Source organism: Panthera onca, chromosome D1 (assembly GCF_046562875.1).
Source record: "Panthera onca isolate mPanOnc1 chromosome D1, mPanOnc1 haplotype 2, whole genome shotgun sequence".
NCBI lineage: Eukaryota > Metazoa > Chordata > Mammalia > Carnivora > Felidae > Panthera > Panthera onca.
This window is the reverse complement of record NC_138348.1, coordinates 22,012,703-22,033,878: the sequence shown is the minus strand read 5'-3', so window position 1 is coordinate 22,033,878 and position 21,176 is coordinate 22,012,703. Positions and strand designations below refer to the sequence as shown.

General features: G+C 42.1%; 1 protein-coding gene across 10 annotated transcripts in view; it reads right to left on the bottom strand.

Moving 5' to 3' along the window:
- Positions 1 to 21,176, bottom strand: part of LRRC4C (leucine rich repeat containing 4C) — a 1,194,683-nt gene that overhangs the window by 146,222 nt on the left and 1,027,285 nt on the right. For 4 of the 10 annotated variants that reach the window (XM_060606424.3, XM_060606417.2, XM_060606425.2 and 1 more), the window contains exon 1: positions 18,090 to 19,863. The exons of 5 other annotated variants lie outside the window; for them this stretch is intronic. The gene's annotated coding sequence lies outside the window, so the exon portion shown is untranslated. Of the gene's footprint in view, positions 1 to 18,089; positions 19,864 to 21,176 lie in introns of those variants that run through there. One more of the 10 variants, XM_078433381.2, reaches the window with a different exon arrangement.

Here is a 21,176-nt window from a genome sequence, read left to right as displayed (position 1 = left end):
ACGGATGCTACTCTATTACAAACCATGTTCCACTCTATTTTATCATACAACATATATTATTAGCTAGATACTATTTACAGAGATTTGAAAAAAGACATGAATCCCTATATAAATGGAAAAAAATGTCAAAAAAGTAGGTAAGCACAATTCCGTGGCAAATGGTCACCATACCTATCATTCACTGGCGGTTACTATGTATAGAGAAAAAAAGAATGAAACAAAATGTGATTCCTGGAAACAAACATGAAAATAGATTTCAAGTCAATACTTTTCCTGAAAACCAGCAGATGGCTCTGATGCGAGGTGTGGAACCCTATTACAGTTTCTTATATAAGTCCTTTCTGATGGAAAGGAGGTGAGGATTTCAGCCCCTGTGGAGGTCTACTTTCCTCACGGGCTTGGGGCCAGGCGGGCAGTGGCCACGGGGGCATCTGGCATGGAATAGATATCACTGAAGTCTCAGTAAGCATCCAAAGAGTATTCACCAGGTATATGAAAAGTAGAATTGAAGCAGTGGCCAGTAAGCAGGGCAAGGTCAAGAAGAACAAGCAATGATTGTTTCTCTAAACACAAAGTCACAAAGAATGGAATTCTGCCCACTGCAGTATCGGTCATTTGGCTGTTCCCCAGATGCATGAATACTTCTGAGAAACAGCGAGATAGCTATCTAGTGTGGGAAGTCAAAGGAGATTTCAGGGGGAGGGAAAGATTCCCGTCAAGCCTCTGGCCACATCCAGGGTTTCCCTTTTAATGAGTTAATATAAACATCAAACCAAGTGCTGAATCAATGAATTCACCTACTTAATTTCGTAGTTAATTAGTGGAAGCAAGTCTGAAATGAAGTGCTTACCCTGCGGAATAGCCACACACACACAAAAAGGCAACTCTAATGTGGACGACTTGGCTAGACATAGATAGGAGAGGAAAGAAATACATTTGACAAGCATGATGGGAAAAAAAGGCAGAGGAGGGTAAGATGTGCAGAAAGGAAATTAGCCATCGGGAATATACGAGAAGGGGAAGAAGAAAAATGCATTTCCACTCTCTCTGGCAAATATAGCCCTGTTACCTGCAAATAGTTCCGTGAAATGTCTTAGACTTCAGAAAGAGAGAGCTAAAAGGAACACTACAGAGCATCTAAATCAAAACTCTTCATTTTATAGATTCAGAAGGCTCAGAGAGGGGAGGTAACCTGCTTAGCGTCCAATAGCCAGAAAGTAGGAGCAGCAGCATCAGAATGTTACCTTTCTTTGACAATGGCATTTGACAGTGGGAAAAAGCCATTATCAAAATGCTATGGTGATATGGACTGACATTTTCTATTTTACCTACAACCACCTGTTCAAAGTTTTTTCCCAGGACTCTAGTGTTTATATCTTATTGTAGTGTCAATAGGCTACTATTGAGCTATTGAAGTTAATGACAGACATGGAGGTCACACATCATAAACATAACTTAGTTTGCCAAGTAATGACATTAGAAGAAAAATAATGCCATATATAGCATAGTCATTCACCTTTAAAAAAAGGGGGAGGGGCATTTGACCCTATGAAATGACAAAGAAAAAAAAGTTCAACTTTTTAAATCATATAAATTTGCTGGGTGCCTGGGTGACTCTGTAGGGTAAGTGGCCGACTTCAGCTCAGGTCATGATCTTGCGGTCAGTTCGAGCCCCGCGTCAGACTCAATGCTGACAACTCAGAGCCTGGAGCCTGCTTTGGATTCTGTCTCCCTCTCTCTCTGCCCCTACCCCATTCTCTCTCTCTCTCTCTCTCTCCCTCTCTCAAAAATAAATAAACATTAAAGAAAATGTAAATCCTATCTGCTTCCTTTTGTGCTAAATTCACTACATTTTGCTTGTTTCCCCTATTTGTTTTTGCAAACCTCATCATGACACCTTCCCATTTTGTGGGTTAGCTTCAGAAATCAATGCTACATATCTGAATAATGGGCAAACACAGGCAGGAGATTTAAAACATTAATAGCTGCAACTTCGTTACACTCTTATAACTGTCACAGAACAAGAAGTTGGAAAAAGAAACATCATGTACACATGAATGTGCCCCTTGGGAAATCCATCTATCATGTCAGCGCTATGGAACAACAGAAGTAGGGAAGCTTGTGAAGAAGACAAGCATGCCTTTGCCCACAGAAGCGTATTGCTTTGCCTATGGAGTTCCATATCCCTGCTAAGCAAACAGCAACAGGAAACCTAGGGGTCTGAATTACTGCTCTTTGAATAGCAGCTCTCTCAAGGAATCCTACAGGACACTCAGCAAAGCAGAGTTCGTCTTGTTGCAAAGACGGCATGCTGCTAGGTGGGTGCCCCTAGTAGAGAAGGTTGACTAGCCCCAAGTAGAGTCTATGAGGTCATCTATTAGGAAAAATAATGAAAAAAATAATGAAAAAGAAAGCAATGTTTTGTTTTGTTTTGTTTAAGATTGGGAGTTGGAAGCTTATGAAGCCAAACTTTTTTTTTGTTTTTCCTGCTATGAAGATAGATTGGGTAGCTCCTCTGTGTTAGGCATGGAGGGGAGGACACAGAAGTGCCAGTCAAGGAGCTGACCTCAGGGAGCCTTCACCCCAGGTCAGGAAACAAATAGGTACATAGAACAATTGCCCATACAAAGCAGTGTGTAGGAAATGGCAACAATATGGTTAGAAATATATACTGAAGTTGAGAGAAAAAGAGCTGAGAGAGAGGCCCTCTAGAGCAGTGCCAGATTTCAGGGTCTGGCATTTATTTTCCAGGTGAGGGTTTGCTACCAGGAGAACAGCAATGCCTTTGGAAAATAAATAACTGGTGATAAAGGTGGATGGGGAGGAGAAGGGCAAATCAGGGCATGATTATAGTTATCCGGGCCTGATAAGTACTAAAAGCCTGAGTTAGGGTAGGAAAGGGGCATATTCTGGAGACAACAAGAAGCAAGAACTACTCTGTCTGTCAGCCCCCAGGGACAGGAAGCAATTGTTCAGATATCATAAAAAAGTGAAAAGCACCAAAGCCTCTTCTGTTTGTTTCTAAAAGCATTAGATTTGGGGATAAGAAGCCGCAACTGATATTACAGTCACTTCATATTCTTTAAACAGAGGATATTGGGTCAAATATACAGTAGGCAATGAGGAGAATAATTCTCAGATGTCAAACCAGGCCCTGAATCCACAATCTATTGCCCTGTGTGCATTCTTTCTCTATCTTGAATCACAGAGAAAGATGAATAGCACAAGGCTCTAAGAGGCCCTTCAGAAGTCATGTGGGAATTCAGAACACTAAGATAAACTGGTGGGGATTATGTGTATGCATGCGTGTGTGTGTGTGTGTATGTGTGTGTGTGTGTGTGTGTGTGCGTGCATACGCACGCACGCACATGCACGCATGAGCAAGTGTTTGTGTCCATAGAGCCTATAATTGCTGTGTGTGTGCTCGCTTTCTGTGCTCTTGCATTGTATGTGTCATAAGCGAAAGACGTGTGATACAGTGAATGAGTAAGGAAAGTGTTTGGGGCATTGCCTCCTAACTGGCCCAATGCCTGGATATGCTGAGGACAGCAATTTTGTTTAGCGGCTTCTTGGGAAAGGCAGCAAAAACAGTGTCCCAGAGCTATCTCCCCTTTGGCTTCTCAAGCATACCATGCTGGTCGGATAGAATAGTCTTAGGGACTATAAGGAAAGGACCCAATCACCCCTTTCTATCTACAGAGGAGGGTGTCTTTTGATGGTTACAATGAGACAAGAAATACATAGTAGAGCCGTATGCAGCTAAGCATGTGATGCTTGTGTCCTACTGTCTTCAGGAAGAAGGCCTACCAACCACTAGTATCTGCTGAGATACTCAAAGTTGCCAGGGACCATGGGGGGGGGGGGTAGTAAATGCTTCTTCATTCTGCCCAACAGAAGACAAACAATAAGGCCACCTAAAAACACTCGTGTAGTTTACCTGACGTGATCTCAAATGGTTGATATAGTTCAACTATCCAGAGTTGTGCCTTAGCAGCTGCCCTCAACCAAACTAGAGTCTGAAAAACTACTACAACAGACTGGCAAAGCTAAGGACACAGAAAAAAAATTCAAAAACAAGTGAGGTTTAATGGAAAGAGTTACAGCTCTTGGTGTTTTGATTGCTTTACACTTAAAGAAACCAAGTTTAAGTGGTGTTTTGCTGTTGTCCTTGTTGTTGTCGTTGTTGTTTATATGAAGTAGACTCATGTGAGAGGCAGCCTAGCAGAACAGAAAAAGCACAGGGCTGACCAAACTTTCAAAACAGCTGTGTCATTCATCAGCTCTGTGGCATGGATATGTCAACTGAGCCTACTGAAACTTTGCTTTCCTCAAGTCTAAAAAAAAAAACAAAAAACAAACAAAAAAAACATGCCTATTTGCTTGTGGATCCATGTCATTACAGAGGTGAAGCATTTAGAACAGTGCTTACACATAACAATAGACCAACAAGTGTCAACTATTACTGTCATTTTTTGCATTTTATTATTATTATTATTATTATTATTATTATTACTACTACTACTACTATAGTAGTTTTTGCAAGGGTACAATGAGATAAAACATGAAAAATAACCCACTACCATTTCTACTATATAAAAGGTGGTCAATAAATTGGTGTCTTCTTCACTATTGTAGATCTCTAGGTCCTACCTATTCTACCAGCATTTTGCTCTCCAACAGCTCTTATGAGAAGCATTTGGACTTGCTTAGAGTCTCAATTCAAGCAGGCCACTATGTAAGTATAAGTAAAGTATCCACAGTGTGCACGATACAGTACACACAGTGTGAGGACCACAGATAATAATTCCCAGTCCTTGAACTCGGTGAGCAGTCCTGTCTTTAAATGGATCACCTTAACAAATATTTGTATCCAAAGCCCAGTAAGTATTTCTTCCACCTTGCCTTATATTAAGGAGCAAAGGACATTGTGCCGTATTACATGGATTAGTATCTCTGGGTAGGCAGAACGGAGAGTTTGGGCATGGACTATGTCACTGCTGCGATCTTTGTAGTGACCAATTAAATGAAATCAAAGCTGGATAGAAGCACACCCTTGGCTGGTGCAGGTGACCAGGAACATGGGTGTTTGAGGCGGTTTAAAGAACCTCTACCGATGAACTGTTCTTGCCTGAAGAGGAGTCTTTTGTTTTTGTTTTTGTTTCCACACTTCCAGAAAAGCTTGTAAACTCCCATTCAAAAACAAAAACGTGTTCCTAAGAGATGAAAGGGGCAAGGCAGAAACAGCATGAAGGCAGATGAAGTTGTTCCTCTGAAAAATTGATGGCTACAGCCAGATGATTTGCTGGAAGAACAAAACTCCTTAGGTGGTTATTAAAACTTCAATACCTATACACAGTGTAGGATTACAGACAAGTATGAACAAAAGTAACCCTTGTAGCAAGTTACTGTCTGAAGCATAACAACTCATCCTTCCCACTCTCCACCATTAGACCCATGGTATTTATCTGTGATTATCTCTCCAGCACCTAATTCCCCTTGTCTCTTGATAACTTCTGAATTCCATTTGGATATGTATTTGACTGTCAGTTCCATTCCCTTGAGGCCAATCATGAGTCAGTGAGTGGGCATATAACCTAAAAGTCCGGTTAGAGTAGATCTTAGGATGCTCTTTGGAAATGGTAGGACAAACTTGTGAATCTTTCTTTGGTGGGTGAATTACAGGATGCAAAACAACAGTCTGAGGATGAAAATGGTCCATGGAAGAAGGCTGAGCTACAAGAATTACACAGAAAATAGAGCAGGGGCTCCTATGACATGGTCAGCATCTGGATCAAACCATGCCTGAACTCTATGTACCACAGTACTTTTCAATTGTGTGTGCCAATAAATTCTCTTTTTTCTTAACTAAGCTAGTGTTATTTTTTCTTATTTCCAATTTAAGGCATCATAACTGATGTAAAACCCAAGAGACTGACCCCACAAAAACAAACCAAAAATACCCTAATATGGATGGATGGAAACCATCTATCCAGAACAAATGCAACAAAAATTTATTTCAATGATTCTATCTTTTCTGCTTTCCAAGCTGTCAGTTATACCCAAAATATCAGAAACTTCACAATTTCAAATTCAGAAACTCATCTTCAAAAATGACTTTTCCTTTTTCACTAAACTATCAGCCCTTAATTATTTTTAATTTTGTTCTGCCTGAGGCACATGCCTTGTGACTATTTCATAACACTGTTATATGAAAACACTGTTCATATTTTCACAAACAAAGGCTTGAATGTTTTTCATGTGCAAACATCCTGCTTAAAGTTTTACACACATTACCTCAAGTATAATTCATAAGTCTGCACTGTATTTATTCCCATGTTGCAGATGAGAAAGGTGAGGTTCAAAAGAGTAAGTAAATCACCCAAAGTCAAGGATCTAAGAAGTGAGAAGGCTCAGTTTGATTTGGCTCCCATGTCTATGCTTTTACGTCAACTACCTTGTAGGATCATCATATGTCCCAAATAAGAGATATGCAGAGTGCCTGACAGGTAGCTAGTACTCGGCCTATGGCAGCTCTTAGCGTTACTGATGGAGCTATGCTTTGGCAGATAAAAAGGGATTCTAAAATCTCTAGTATACGAATCTAAGAAAAAGCAAAAAAGTATCCAATAACACAAAGGTCCCTCATGACTTATTTGGTTCTGAACTACCCATCTTCCATTTCAGGTGAGTATCCGGGCATATTTGCAGGGGAGCCGACAAACAGCTTTCACGGGGAAAAGAGAGGGAACCTCTGGGTGTCAGCACCCACTGGCTGCCTCAAACCTATCGGTGATGCTCAAATCCTTCCTATTTCCTCACTGCAAACACCTAGGGGATGTGTTGAGCCTCATCCCCGGCCAGACTGAAAGGCCCAGAGGCACCTCACAATGAACAGTGCACAGAGAGCGATGGGACTGGAGCCTTTAATACAGACAGAGCCTCTGTCCCTTCTTGGCCGCAGCGAACAGCAGCAGGGTAGGACGTGAAGTGATGGCGCTGTGCCGGCAAAGCACTTTGGCACATGCCGGGATATGAAAGGCTCTAATGAGACCCATTTCACAATTCACTGGCCACGTGCATTAAGCAGGCAAAGATTTCTTCCTAACATTCCTGCAATCTATCCTATGGCCCAGGTCTGCATGCGACAGGGTTCACCCCCACCCTACCCCCACTAAACCAGATCTCTCACTGTCCCCTCACTTCACTTTCTTTGGCAGTAAAAGAAGCCAGTGGAGAGGCAGCAACCTAGCTTTAAAGAGACAGGAGGCGTTTCCAACTGCAGATCTCTCCTGGGGTCTACGGGAACCTTCCACAGACGGGCAGTGCATGCTAATCCCTCCACTGGTTAAGAGACTGGGCTCCTTCATAGTAAAGTCATTGTTCTTTCTAATTGTCAGGGACTGCTGCTCTGCACTTGCCTGGAGCCATCCAATTAACATATCACCACAACACCAACCATTATAATATGTTCTATGTCCTACCAACAAGGGAAAGCCCCAACCCTGCTTCCATCCACAGCTTCTATCTAATTAGGTCTTTAACGTGTAAACAGACGGGGAAAACAGAAACGCAGATAGAAGGCTGTATGTCTGACTCACTTTCTGCCTAAAACCAACCTCATGGAGTTGGAATATTTCTGTTGTTAATGGGGAGTGAGTTAAGAAAGTGAGAACAAAAGAAGGGACGGAGAGAGGAGGGAAAGAAGGGGGAGGTAAGGACTAAGGATGGAGAGAGACAGGGAGGGATGAAGCGAGGATGAGAAGGAGAGGGGAAGGCTGTTTGCTGCTTTGGGGAATTGAAAAAAAAAACATGTAACTTCTGCTGGAAACTATTGCCATGGCAACGTGCAAACAATACAGAGAAAGCCTTTATAGTTCCATTCTTGCCTTCCTGAACACCACTGTGTAGATGTTAACTCTTTTAGGGTGGCTTCTGACTTTCTGCCTTTTCAGTTAGAAGAAAGCAGTCCCCTGGCTCATTCCCCAAAATGCATTTGAATTCATTCAGCCACACACATCTCTGGTCCCTTCTCAGGTGAGTCTCTCTAGAGACCAGCTAACTACACTATCAGCATTCTCTCTGCCCAGATCAGAACAGCCAGGCTCATGGTAATCTCAATCTGTCAGTGGAACACCTCCCCGGCTCCCCCATTCCCCTCATTCCCATGTAAGGCTGTAAAATCAGCACAATACGAGATCTGGCTCAGATTCAACTGTCAACCGTTCAATTGTAAATCATTGCATTTTAAACCATTCGTGTCTACATTTTGAAATGTCACGCACCTTTTTAAAAACCTCTGCATACTTAGTTACTAAAGTTCTCACCATCATAATTAGGTCATCGGTTCAAGAAAACCTGTCTACTGTCCTGTGAATAGTACTACAATTCTCAGGCTCAAAAAACTATAAAATGATCAGCAGTTATCAACAACAGCACACCTTTTTAAACATCACAAATCAATCAATCAACTTGTTCTAGGAAGGACCACATCACAATAACAGATGACTGTAATAACAGGAGGACAGTATTAGTCATAAGAAAAAGACCTTATTTACTATTTTTTTAATCTGTGAAACCAATCCCCATCCCAGATACCCACCTTAGCAACAAACACAGGAATATCATTGAATGGCTACATTCTCCCACATCCCGTAAGTGACTTGGCCAAAACTGATTGGATAAAACAAATGGACCTCTCCAAGAAAACAGTGTTGTCTCAGCAGTTTGTAATTTGGCAAGAAGCAGAGACCAAACTTAGCATTTGCTCTTCTAAAGGAAACTTCCCTTGCACACCACCCCTTCTCCCACCACCACGCATACCAGATCCCGATGCTTTATCACAAAGGATGGAGTTACTAGGCAGAGGGTATTGCTTTGGAAGTTCTGGGACCAAAATCTTGTTGAGAGGATTCAAAGGTATAGCTAGATTTAAAAAGCACTGTGAAGCACTGGTATTAATGCTCTTATTTACTATTATTAGAAATTAATAATGGTAATCCCTAAACTTGAAAAAAGAACTACAACTAAAAGAAAACTTTAAAAAAAAAAAGTCTAAAGGAAAAAGAAATGATCGAATTCAACAAATTCAAGACATTGATTTACATTCAAACATTGAAGAATAAAATAAAGCCATAATCAGTGTCTTACCATTTAGCACCTTATTTTTTTCATCTAATCCAGGTCTTCTGTTTCTTATGAAGGGAGGAAGTGTCCTTCTGAAACATGATGCTGGAACATCTTCTGAGATATACCAGGCTCCATAAAGTCAGCTGTTTCCATGGTGTAAAAGGTGACTACAACCCACCAAATGTTATAATCCAGGCATTTTCACTAAAGAGACCATCTTTTTTCATCCTCCCACTGCATGAGTCCATATTTGGGCAATACGCAAAATTAAAAGGCATAGTCTCTTTCCAATAGTCACTCATGAGTAAAAGGGCCACTTCATATAACTGCACAGGTTGTGCAAAATGTCCAACTGCAAGGAACACCTTCCTTTTCATAAACAATATGCTTTGTGAACAGTGCCACCGAAGAGTCTGCGTGGCAAAGCCTATAGTGAGCCTCTTGGCACCTATAAATTAGAGCATAAAATTCACACTAAAATATATTTATAGAACTATTTTCACAACGGCTATCCTCAAAGACAGCTATCACCAATATTGCAAAAAGCCAACTAGAAATCATGCAGGTACTCCTACAATTGCATATGGTAATTAAAACCCCTTTCCTTTTGGCTCAGTTTATGGCTCAGTCATGGCAACAATGCTTACCTGGGTTAGTTCTAGAGGGATGACTGGCAAGTATATGTTTTCAATTAGGGAAAATGGAGAAACAAATTGCAAAGTAGTTCTGACACATTGGGTCCCTAAATGAAAAAATATTTAAAGGTGATTCCGATGGTGAAAATATTGGAAAAATGATGGCCTACACCATAAACTGAATTGAAGGAACTTCTTCACTCTAAAAATGCGTTAGATCATTAGATCAGTCCACTCATTTGTTGGTGCTACCAAACTCATTGAGAACTCCTGTCCATTATGTTAGTTAGATACGGGATATGACAAGGTGAGTAAGATGAGGCCCATATCCTAAAAGAGGTCACAGTCTTGTAGGTTTTAGCCAAATAAATAGGTGTTATAACAGTATAAAAGCTATTATTATTATTATTAATTATTATTATTATTAAAGTAATCTCTACACCCAACGTGGGACTCAAATTCACGACCCTTAGATCAAGAGTTGCATGCTCTATGTACTGAGCCAGCCAGGTGCCCCTAAAGCTATTACAGATCTCTGAACAAAATGCTGGTGTATAGAGAGGATAGGGGGACTCTGCGGGTCTGAGGACACCAGGAGAGGTTTCTTCCAGAGGAGATAATTTGCTGTGAGATTTGAAGTATGAGTATATCTTAGGCACATGGATGAGGTCTCACGAAGTTTGAGCCAAAACTAGCCTAGGGTATCTCCAGAAGAATAAAATACTCAGTAGATTAGGCAGGCAAGGTAGTTCCTATTGCTATGAATAGGCTGGCCAGATTCTATTATCAAGAGAAGAATTTTGATTTTATCCTGTAAATGTATTTATAGAATATAGAGAATGGGATGTCCAGATTTATTTCTTAGGATGATCCTTTTAAAGAAGGAATGAATAATGGACTACACTGAAGAAGAGCTGGCGTCATCAGAAGACATCTAGGAGAGAAACAATGGAATCCAGGCAGGGGGACAAAAGAGCTGAGTTTAAGACAGAGAGTAGATTGATGATTGATTTGATGAGTCACTGGATATGAAGGAGGTAAAAGAGGTATTGATATCATTTGTAACTGAAAATATATAGGCTTCCGGAGGGCAAACAATCAGTTACAGTTGGGGTATTAAGTTTGTAAGGTCTACAGCAGACCAGATAAGTGAATAGGAGCTTGCTGGCAATGGAGACTTAGGAGCCACAAGGGGGGCTGAGGCCAAGGATTTAGTGTCATCTCTTAAAATAAGCCCAGGTGACATCTCCTAAGAATGCAGAGAGAGGAAGAGACAGACAGACAGACAGGCAGAGAGAACAGAATAGAATACAGTAGAGTAGAGTAGAATAGAGTAGAGTAGAGTAGAGTAGAATAGATTCAAAGGAGGAAGCCTTCAACAGGAAGGCTGGAGGAGGGTGAAGTGAAATTAATAAAGGAAGGGATAGTGAGCAGCACCTTAAACTTCTGGAGGGGTTTCAGAAAGCCAGAGGTAGTAATGGCATCGACAGCTACAGACAGATCAATTATGATGAGACCTGAGATCAGGCATTGGGTGCCTCCCATTAGGAGCATCTCTGGTTTGTATGATATTGTAACTAAACACCAAACTTAATATTAACATTGACCTCATTTCCCATACAGCTTTGAACTTCCAGATACTCTCAGGGCAATTTGCAAAGCCGTTCTATTAGTATGTTGAGTGAGGTAGGGCAATTTTCCCCAAGTGTTTCTTACTTGTCCCTTTCTCACTTAGGGACACACTTGGACATTATTGAAGACTGATAACAATATGCAAGGTATGTGACCTGAGCATCTTGGTATAACCTTTGTTTCAAGAAACAGGGAAAACGAAGACTATAGCCATCTCAATCTCAATTAAAATATTCAGACTGAGTACTAGGCTAGATGATGGTGAGCTGGCAAGTTTATTTGTTACCAAGTCAGCAAGCCTGAATTTACTGATTCTCAGGTTCTAAAGCCAGAAGAAATATAGCTTCTACTTCTAGCTGCATTCATTAGTTGCTGTATAACCTTAGACAAATTATTTAGCCTCTTTGTGTTTCAGTTCTCTAGATGAGAATTAAGCAGAAAGCTGTATAATTTCGACACAGTGCCTGGTGCATACCAAATGCTCAATAAATGGTAGTTCCCATTGCTATCAGGAAATTATCCTCATGATCTCCATAAGTGTTAAAAGCTTCCTTCCATGAGCATAGAAATCTACCATCAGCTGATGCCAAGGTTGAAATAAAAGTTTATTCGTCTTACATAAGTTTTTTCATCATTTTTAGACTTCATTATAAAAATGACTGACATTAGCAGCATTATCAAAAGTAATATTACCAACTTTGATGGTAAGTTGGCAAAATCCTTCATTTACATATTCAGTATAAATATAAAGCAAAACACTCAAGAGACTTTCAGTTAAACGTTCCCATTTCTGTGAAAAATAACCAAAGATTTCAATGAAAAGAAAGTGAGCTAGCATTTATTGTGAACTGATCATGTGCCAAATGCATAGACATCTCAATGCTCCCAAAATAACTGCAAAAAAAAATTATCTCTATTCTTACAGTTGAGGAAACTGAGGCCTAGAAAGGTTAATTTCTACTTAGGATCCACCAGCTAACAGGTGTGAAACAAATTTGGAATTCAATGTCCATCTATTCCAAATCCCATTATATTTCCCCTACAAACACTTCAGAGATTTCCTTCACCTTTTGATCCTACGTGTCTACCATTATAACATTCATTTTGCTTTCCTCTTAGAATATTATACTCTACATTTTAACAACTGGTATCCCAAGACCAGGGATTAATATTTTCAGTTTCTAGAAATCCTGAATTCCTAGGTAGTCAATTATAAATTCAGAATCCAAAAATCTTAGCTTGAAGAAACCTTAGTTTTTACATTTAATAGAGGAGAATAGAAACCTGACCTAAACGAGGTAAAATGACTCAAACAAATTGTTACAGTCCCTTACTGATAGCATCAAGAGTAGGAAAAATACACTGTATCACCCAACTTTCGGACCTCAAGATTTCCAACATAAGGGAGTCACTCAATAGATGCTTAATCTGTGTGTATGTGTGGGTACAGATATCACCACACACACACACACACACACACACACACACACACACACGCACACACACAGAGTCCGTATAGCCATTGGCATTTCTCATTAAGCCTCCCTAGATTCCTGAAAGCCAGGTTTCATGTTGGTAGGCAGGTGCGAGCACACAGATACACATGCGTTTGAGTTTTTTGGAGGGGATGTCTCAAACCAAATTCAATTAGCCATTCAAAGACTATCTACCGCATGGACACTGTTTGTCAGACACTCTTCTGAGATGCTGAAAACATGCCAGAAAACAAATACAACCCTCGCCGTCAGAGAGCGTTACAAGCACACTGTCTCAGCCACAGGATCTGCCCGCCCAAATTTCAACTGTCAAATTTACATCTCCCCAGAGGAATCCTTTTGAAGAAACAGTAAGAGGCAAGAGAGTCTTGATCTCCCTGGAGACTCCTCCAAGACACCATTTATAAATCATTAATTTTTTATGTCTGTGTGACAAAGTACTTGGCAACCTAAACAAAGTTTACGTGGACACAGAGTATGTTTTCCATAATTCACAAGGTATGCTTCAGTCGTTTCCTGAGGGAATGACACTCACTAAAGCACTCCCAAATACACTTTAAAAGCGTGTTATCTTACCAAAACAAAACAAATGAGCAAAGGGGAGGACGGGGAGAGAGAGGAGGAGGAGAGGGAAACCAAGAAACAAGACTCTCAACTATAGAGAACAAACTGACAGTTACCAGAGGGAAGGAGGCTGAGGGGGTGGGTGAAATAGGTGATGGGGATTAAGGAAGGCACTTGTCAGGATGAGGACCTGGAGATTCAAATAAAAACTTAGAAGAAAAAAAGTGTAGGATCTCGCCAAAAATAGTTGTACCCATTTGTGTTACTCTGACCCTATTAATGTATTTCTCCTTTTTAAAATCTATAGCAACATGAATTTAGGTTAACTGCTTCCCTCAAACAAGACAATATCAGGGTTTTTTTTTTTTTTTTGGTAAACTATGCATGAAACTGAAATCATAGATGCTCAATTTAAATGTGCACTTATTAAATGCCTACTGTACGTAACATACGCGATCTGATTTCATCCTCATGGCAGTCAGTTCTATACGGGTGTTATTACCTCTAGTTTACAGATGAGCAAACAGACTCTGAGAGGTTAGATAGTGCATGTAACACTCATGACCCAGTGGAAAGCTGAATATTCAAATTCACTTATGACACCAGAGTCCACATTTCACCTTTAAGAAGCACCCAAAAAAGTAAAATTTATGAAATGGTAAGAACTTCCACTGAAGTGAAAATGATTAGCTTTAAGATGCTTTTCCAAAATTAACACAGATTTCAAACCGCTTTCCTAATTGGAAAGAAAACAGTATAGAATTCCAGTGGGCAATTCCTCAGCCTGACTTTCCCGTTATCACCCACAGATAAGATATCAAGAATAACAATAATTAAAACAGTAGGACTCCTTTTCCCCCGGAGAACAGGTCTCTGGAAACATGTCGACAAAAAGGACACAGCACAGGGCTGCTGTTGTAGACAATGAAATTATGAGCAATGACCGTGACTGGCTGCCTCAGAAAACCACTGGTAAGTTGATGTTGGAAGATTTGAACACACAAAGCAGAAGACAAGCATGTCTACATGGACTCTTGATTTCATTCCCCTGTCAGGCCCTTATCCTATCATAAAGTGAAGATTTTCAACTAACATAGAATTCATTATAATTAGGAAGGCTATGCATTCAAACTGTGGACTTGGGGGCCTTAATATTAATGGAATTTTATACTAGCTACTTTAAGTTATATAATTGTCTAGAAACCTGTCTTTACTTTGAGCATGCCAGAGGCAGACAATGTAATTTATAGCTAAAATTATACATTTAACATACAAGAGCTATATCACATGCAACTTTTAGACCGAAAGTATACACAACAGCATTATTTTTTGCTAAAATCTCTCTCAAGTATTATTTTTGCTGAGATTTATTTTTCTGTAACTTAAGGAGAAAATCTTGATTTTCAGCTTCAGGCTTGAAGCAGCATTTCCTATCTAAAGTGATCTAGTACAGTCAATCTGTCCTGATAAGACATCAAAAGAAGAATCTGGCAACTCCTGTAAGGTCAGTTGCGCATTCCCTAGTTCTCAAGTGTAGCAACTAGAACTGGTAAAGTGCTCAGCCAGCCTCTATTAATTCCCCAGCAAGTTAATCCAAATTAATCCAAGAACAACCATAACTAACAGCCTTCCTCAGAGGGTCTATTGTGTTTGGGGCTTTGCATAACATTACTTTCAAGTCACAAAGCAATTCTAACTTGCTGACATTATCATCCCCACCATACAGATGAGAACATTGAGGGTCAAAGAAATTAAAGATATTGCCCAAAGGGCACAGTGATTAAGTCAGAGAGGGGAAGATATTTGAAAAGGCAACCTCAAAACTTGCAAAATCCAGTAGTGTTATGGGCCTGTGGCCCTCAGCAGAATCCCAGTATACAAGTATCTACTCAGGAATGTTATTCAGTGGGTACGACCCTCAGCCCTGAGATAAGCTGCAGTGAGGTAACTTTCCTAGTCTAACATGGTCGAAATTCTTCCATCAGGCCACGAGCAAGTTGCCTAAAGTATTAGGCCAACTCTGAACGCCAAAAGAAAGGGGCTAACCCCCAAGCTGGCATGTCCCTAACTATAATGCTGGTGAAGTGACTCACCGGCATGGAAAATGATGACACCCTTATATGCTCCATCATCTCTAGATCTGAAAAACACGTTTAAGTGGAGGTGAGTGGGAGAACACGTTTCAGCCCACGACTTTAAACACATCTATACCCCTTTTCTCTCTCCGTCTGCCCTCCCCCACCATCCCCTTCTTTTCTCCCCTCTCTTTACAGAAAAGTTTGCAGGTGTGGAGGGTACAGAGAGGAGCTGACAAGGTTTAGGAGAGGGACACACTCTGAGATCTAATTGGAGCAGCAGTGAAGAAATTCTGAATTCCAGAAAAGAGAGAGAGGAAAGAAATAGAGAGGAAGGAAGGAAGGAAGGAAGGAAGGAAGAAAGGAAGGAAGGGAGACCTCCATTGATGGGCAGAGCCAGGCTGATTGCATGACTGGATGGGTTTCCCACATGAAGCCCAGAGCTGAGCTGTCCAGTAAAAACAATCAAAGTTCACTTTTTTTTTCCTTTTTCTCTTTTGTCACCTGTGCTAAGTTGCAACTGAGCAGAAACTTGAGATAACTTGAGTAAATCTATGATCACAAGTGGTGACTTCATTGTGGTCACGTAAAAACAAAACAAACGAGCAAACAAAACCTTGCAGAAAACCTTGCAGAAAACCTGCAAGGAATTTTAAGATATGCTGAAACCTACAAGGACTCAGAGGAGAAAAAGAAAATCCTGCACGATTATTTTCATAGGTTGGTAAATTTATTGCCCGATCTGTGTCCCAACAGGAAACATGTGCCCAGAAAAATAAATTAAAGAAGTGCTCAGCTGTAGGCTAGTTTAGTAAGGAGTAATGAAAAGGATAAGAATAGATTATGTGAGTGTAGGAACAGACTCAGATGCTTTTAGCAGGGTGTTTCTGGTTTCTGTTATGATCTCTCTAATATAAATCTAACTCCATGGTTCTTAATGACTCTCCAGGGACCACCACTCACCAGATTAAATGTGCCCAACACCAAGAAGGGACCCAGGAGATTTCTACCTCTTATCTCCTTTGGGATATACCAGAGTTGAGGATCTTTTTTTTTAGTAGTATTAAAACTAGGGTTATCTGAGCTCTGCTATTAAAAAAAAAAAAATCTAAGAAAGGATATGAATAGTGGAGATGGGCTACTTTTAAGGTCCAAAGTAATAGGAGTCTACTTCAAGCTCTCAGGACAGTTTCCTTCCTTGACCCTTCTAGATAAAAATGGCAGCTGTGGGGACAGAAGTAGCCCTGTCATATACGGTTGATTCCTATCCGGCTTGGATCCCAAACTGACTTTTGCCTGCAGTTCTAAGGCTTGTGTGAGTCACCTGTCTCATAAGGTTTGGCTGTTACCCAGAGTTATAGCTTGTCTAGGCCTCAGTTTCCTCCTTTTATTGGCATGAGACCTCTGAGGAGTCTTCTGGCTCTAAAGTTATAGGAGTCTATGATTCTGATAAAAGGCCCCCGAGAGGAATATAGAAGGATGAAGAGGAAGAGTTCTGTTAAACAAAAAATTAAAAGCCAGCTCCATGACCCTGGAAACTATGGAGGAGGAAGGAGATGGAAAGAGGGGTGATCCTACAGGAGATGGAAAGAGGGGTGATCCTACAGGCCCCCAGGCTCTCCAAGCATTTTCAAGCTTCTCTTATTTTTCTTTAGTGGCCTCTCTCTCCCAAGACAAAGCTGGCACTTGAGAAGCACTGGGGCTTAACACACAAACCTTTTCTTTAGCTCCTTATCTAAGTTGCCACAGGACAGTAGATTTCTGCCTTTTTTCTCAAGAGCCCCGTTTTGGTGATGTTAGAAACGTTTCTGGCAAAACCCAAGCCAACTGCCCAAGCCACCTTCGATCTACGTATAGCCTCTCCGTTATCCAAAGAAGTGGTTAGTTTGAAGGAGGTTAGGTTGAAGAGAAGTGGGTCCTCCTTCTCTTTATTAGCACGGGTGAGAACCTAGGTAATCTGAGGACCACACTGGAGCATGTGTGTGCAATACATATGGGGCAAACGCAGCCACCTCTTTCCACCACTTCCTCCCCCATGCCCACTCACCCTCCCTCAATCCACCCACCCGCCAGAAGCCAGAAGCCATCCTTCATCTGCTCGGTGTATTATCATATTTTTGTGTTAATACATTCTGTTGATCTGCAATGTCAGGTTGGATAATGAAATTTAAATTGGGTCCCTTCGATTTCCAATGGCTAAACATTTGTGCATCTAACTCCAGGGCTGCCCTGCAACTTAAAGGCATTCTAGAGTGTCAATCACACAGCACAGGCACCCCACACTGCAGCGCCTTTCTTGGGGAGATTTTTTTCCCCTGGTGAAGATTTGCAAAGGCCTTTGCCCAGGATGCAGACAACCTGCATCATTATAACAAACCGGCTCATTGGTGAGCACAAGCTGAGGGAACATATGCCTGGGCCACCCTCTCCTTATTTCCTGGCCCCCAACAGCCAGGTCTTTAAAAATCACACTGAAAGGGGTGAGGGGATATAGGAACCGGGATTGCTAAATTAATGTGCATTTTCTTCATCAATAAAATAATAAAATAAGGATCACTCACTGTATTTCAGACTGATCACAGCAACATCCAGATGGAAATCCAGGTGGTTAAGAACAAGCGAAAACGCATGATCTTGACACCAAAAAGAAAGAAAGAAAGAAAAAAAAAAAAAGGTGGGGGGGGAGGTTGATGAAGAAAAATCCAACTGCAATTATCCATCAATTTTAGTCAACATAGGCACAAATCCAACTGTGCTCTCTGCTGGTTTGTCTCCCCCAATCAATGCCTCATTCTGCCGCGGTCAACTTTTCTTCTCCGAAATTTCTTTGCAGATGTATTATTAATTCCCTCTCCTCTTGTGGGAAATTCAAAAAGAAGAGAAAACACCACCATAGCAGGTCTTTACTTTCCTAAAAAAAAAAGCCCCAAACTTTCAATTCCAAAAATATCTCCTTGGCTTACTTTCTCCTTTATAGAGAAAAACGAACATACTTTTTCTTTGTGGATCCTCCGTTCTCCATTTCCAATCATCCTTTGGGGAGGGGGGGGCAGCTGTTTTATTATTATTTATTTATGTCAGAACACACCAAGCCCCGTGGGTCCGACACTGGTTTATTTCATTTTTCAAGGCTGCCTGTGGGCACATATACACATTTGTGTTAAGATCCAGGTCTCACAAGGAAAAGCTTCCTCCTTCCTTTTCTCTTGCACAATCAGTTTATCCACGGCGTTCGGTTCCAAGAGAGAGCTGCGTCCCGCATCCTTCATTTTTGCAAGGCACCCAACCGCCACCGCCACCGAAAAAGTCTCCTTTTACATCATTGATTCCTCACCCCTTGCTCCCCCTTCGAAGAATTTGGGGATCAACTCCCCCCACTCGCCACCCTTCCGGCCGGCCCCTTCTCCAAAGATCTGATTAGATTTCTCATCACAACCCAGTGCGCAATTGGATTTTTGATTTCAGCCACCCGGCCAGCCACCTTCCCCTCTCCCTCCAAACTCCCTGTTATATCCTGTCTCCTTCCCTCCACCGCCTCTGCAATTTCATAATCTCACGTTAAATGGAGTGCGGGGGGCGGGGGCGGGGGCGGGGGCGGGGGTAGTGGAGGAAAATTTCAAGGCTCCGTCAGCTGTCAAGAAGAAACCCATTCCTCTCCCCAAACCCCCCCCCCGCTACTTTTTTTTTTTTTTCTTCTTTTTTTTAAGGCTCGGGGTGGCTTTCGTTTCCTCTGTCCCCGCCCCCACCCCCGGCACCCGGTCCAGACCCTCCAGGTGTTGCAGAACTCCGCGATCAGCGCCGGGATCACGGGGGAGACGCGTGACGCGGTCCCTCGCCGGTGGCCCCCGCCAGCCCCGGGGTCCCCTTCTCCTCCATCAGCGGGCAGCGCATCCGGGGGCGCCGCGGCGAAAGAAGTTCAAACTGGGCTTTTATTTCAAACGGGCAAGGCGAAGTGAGGGGGACCGACGGGGTGTGAGGCAAATTTAGAAATCGTAATAATAAGGAAAGAAAAAAAGGAAAATAGAAAACGGAACGAAGGAGGTTGAGAATTTTGTTAAATCCCTAATCGCGGGCTCCTCGCCTCCTTCTCGAAGGAAACTGCAGCTTTGATCTCATTTCCAGCTGCGTCGGGTGCATTTTGGAGCCACAAGTTGGTCTCTCTTCGCGCAGACCTTCCCGACGCTGGCGGGTCCTCCGCGAGGAGACGCGTTCCCGGGAGCGCAGCTGCTCCGCGCCGTCCTTAGCGCCATCGCCCTGGCTCGCGGCTCCCTGCGCGGCAGAAACCCCGGTCCCCTTCCATCCACTCCGGCCTCAACTCTCTTCCTCCCCCGCCCGCTCCCCTCCCGCCCCCCGCCCTCCCCGCTCTCCCCCGATAAATAAATGCGCTCCTTGTGCCCGCGGCAGCCTTTCTCCCAGCCAGTGCCACGTCCTGACGTTTTGGGTCCTAGCTCCCCAAACCTCCTCTCGGACTGCAGTCCCTTTCCTCCTCTGCCCCTCTTTCTTTCCCCTTTTCCCTTCCCTTTCTCTGCTTGTGATCAGTAAAATACAATTACCCAATTACCTCCCATCATCTTAGCACTGATTGGTCAATTGCATTAACACTTGAAGTCGGGGACGAGGGGATTGGAGCCTCTGCGGTGTGGCACTGCTGCCACCTGGAGGGCAGAGCCGGAACAGCTGAATTTCAAAGCAACCCCCACGCTCCGAGAGGTTCGTAATAGGCAAAGAAACTCAGGGATTTGTGTGGGAGAAGTTGTCAATTTTTTTCTAAAAGCCTGCCTGTTTTCATCCCGAAAGCCAGGAGTTGGAGCTACAAAGGGGAAGACATTGAAATCAAATCACCACTAGGATTCAAAAATATCACCAAACACACAAAGCTGTTGCTTTTCAGATTGCTGTGCAAGAGACTCTCCTCTCCCTAGCCAAGCAGGCTGGTCACAAGGTAAGGATTAACACGGTACTATTACCCAGGACAGGATAGGCTAATCAGAAGGCATCTAGGAGTAACCGAAAAGCTGCTGGGAAGGGAGACTGTGGTCCAGGAGGATAATCTCAACATGAGAAAGCACTGTAAAGGCGAGATAGGAGCCTTCAGCCTATGCAGCCTTGCAGTAAATTGGCCTGTTCAGTTTGTACAAGACATCCAGGACAGCTTGACAACTCAATTCCAACATCCTTCCTCCTGGTTGTGGGCTTTTCCATCAACTCCTGTTAAGGGGTCGGGGTGGGGGTGGGTGGGGTGGGCCAAGTGCCACATGTCAATTTCACAGGGTATTCTTAGAAACATGGAGGGCCCACGAAATAAATATTAGTACTACATTCATGTTGGTTTCTTTCTCCACTATATAATTGTCAATAAAAAAGTGTGTATGTTGGAGGAGAAGGGAAAATATATATATTTCAGGCTCCCTAATTAATGATCTTTGTGCTGATTTTATTTTTGAGAGATCAGAATGCGTACTTGGCTTTAAAACAATTTAAACAAAGTGAGTTCATCAGAATGAGAAATGTCATTAGAAAAAAAGGAGATTTTTCCTAAGGGAACATCAGAGGCATATCCAACTTGACACCAAGTGTTTTTTTTTTTTTTTTTTTTTTTCTTTCTTTCCTGTTCCCTTTATACTACATGGATTTTTTTTCCACTTAGC